Raw genomic sequence first — 2,622 nt, 5'->3', positions numbered from 1 at the left:
AATCTTATAATATTATATATATATATATATATATTTATACACACACACACACACATACATATGTGTGTAATTACAAAAAGGTTATTTTGCATTTTAATCTCAGAATCGATATTTAAGAACATTTCCATGTCTATTCTTGAATCTTATTTAAGAATTAGACTTTATCTTTTATACTTGTAAAATATTAATAAAAATCTATGAAAAGTTAAATAAGATTTCGTTGTTTTCAATCATGACAATTCAAGATTAATGTCATAGCGATCGATTTCGGTGAATACAGCTCTCGTTTCTTCTTTCCATTTATTCTTTTGTGATATTTGCCTTAGGGAACAGTAACGTCTTCCTGCAGGAAGGAGGGTGATTGTTTCCCTTTCTCGTCACTAAGGACCAGGTTGGTCCATACTTCTATTCCTTTCGACAAAGTAAACATATCCGCGTCATTATTGCGTCTTGCGTGGCTCAATCATTCGCGCGGAAACGAGCGATCTAATTTCGCGTCTTATTGGATGTTATGTTTCTTTCTCTTTTATTCTTTCTCTTATCTTTTTCTTGACATGTAATTTATCTTATTTGCTCTCTGAGTATGTGATACTAAAATGCAACAGATATTTGTCGAAGCTAAGACATTGTCTTTTAAAATTCATAAATTTTATTACAACAGTGAATTAATTAATACGTTTACTTTAATTTTTTAATTTTTCCATAAACAGCAATAGAGTTGATATCTTATAGAAAAAAAAAAATATTTTTCACGGTTAGTGAGAATTACTGCTGCTACCATCTCATATCATGGATCAACGAATTTTGACATATGTCGCGATACAAATATTTACGAATGAGCGATCCGTGCAGATTGTAGGGGATGTTGTTAGCCAGTTGATATGTTGTTTTCGTAAATAGCAACTGCATATTTGCGAAATAAAATACGAGCGATAAACAATCTATTATAACTCATATTTTTATACTTAAAAAATGTTGTTTGGAAATGTCGCTGCAATAAATTTTATTTTATTTTTATTTAATTTTAATCTGATTGTCGTTTAATGTACTTGATATTTGAATGTACTTAATAGTTTTAATATATATATATATATATATTTGATTTTATTGAAGCACGTGATATCGATTGAGAAAGAAGAACTTGAAATAACGTGAAGGGCGCGCAAAAAAGGGCACACGGCCTGACAAGAGCAATTTTCGTGGGGCTGTAAATTGGCAATCGGACGATAAATGATTTAGGTCGTATTCACGCATATCTGTACTCGATATACGTATATGCACATGTATTTGTTCTACGACATTCGATATAGGGATGAACCTACCCCAAGGCAAGCACATATCTCCGTCTATCGAGTCATCTTACCGGGAAAATAGACCTTTAATTGAATAGCGAGGTGAGTCACGAGCTTGAATATGCTGAAATGAATAGAAGGATGCAGGACATCTCTCAAGAAAATGTAGTTTACTTTCCAAATTTTCAAATCGTTATCTCTCATATCCGTTTAATTTGTTTGATGTTTTCATATCAGAACAAATATTTCTCTTTCTATTCGTGCCGCGCCCTGAACACATAAATACTCATAATCCGGCCGCACAGCAGGATGCATCAGGATGTTGAAAAAATAATCGAGATAGACGCGTGCAGGGTGGTGGTGTTAAATAAATACGCCGACAAAGCTGTATCCGGCTTATAACGAAAAACGAATTTCGCATCCCTATCAAGTTTCGCTCTGCACGGATTTTTTTCGATGTTATTTCGCAGTTTGCTGCTCATCTTTCGTTACCGTACGGATCGTTCCCAACGTTGTTACCTACAGCGAAAAAGAACGATGAAATTACTCTGGCGTCGTTGGCGTGTAAATTTTTTTAAATGCAAATCAAAATTTTTATAAGAATTTAATATAAATTTGATCTAATGTATTGTAATATTTTATTAATATTTTAGTCTTGAAATTATTATATTATTTATTTTTGGCATATGTTTGGTTGTATCCTACTCGGAAGAAATTTCGGTCAGCCGTCTGAAAAAGGACGTCCGCGATGTGTAAAAATCAATATTCCCCGTATATACTCTCAGAGACCTTCCGGACTATGTGCCACACTGCGTCCACATCAAATGCCATGCGGAAATGCCACATCACACGAATATCGTACCGATACGTTTCGCGCGAAAACAGACATGTCGAACCACGTCACAGAACCAGTGTCACTGCCGGCGTTGAAACCGCAATTATGAGCCCACGTCAATGGCAGACTTACCTTCTCTTCGTTTTAATCGAATTACTCACTGTACTAGCATGTCTTTTTAAATTATACGCGGAAAAGAAAAAGTTTTGCGTTTTAATAAATAAAATAAAATAAAATATGAATGATACATTTTCTTTTTCATTTAAAATTCTTTTAAACTTTTAATAGTATACAATTATATAGGTATAATAGCTCGAGGTGTGTAGCTATTATCTACACAAAGATATACGATAAAATTAATTTAACTGTTATAATTTATTTGAAAGATTTAATAAAATATGTAAAATAATTAATGTGCTTAAGTATATAACATAGATGATAAAAATAATTATTTTTTTAAGATAAAAAATGAAACAGTATTGTTAAGCACATTAA

Source organism: Trachymyrmex septentrionalis, unplaced genomic scaffold, assembly GCF_001594115.1.
Source record: "Trachymyrmex septentrionalis isolate Tsep2-gDNA-1 unplaced genomic scaffold, Tsep1.0 scaffold148, whole genome shotgun sequence".
Taxonomy (NCBI): domain Eukaryota; kingdom Metazoa; phylum Arthropoda; class Insecta; order Hymenoptera; family Formicidae; genus Trachymyrmex; species Trachymyrmex septentrionalis.
The sequence above is the reverse complement of the archived record's forward strand: the minus strand, read 5'-3'. Positions refer to the sequence as shown.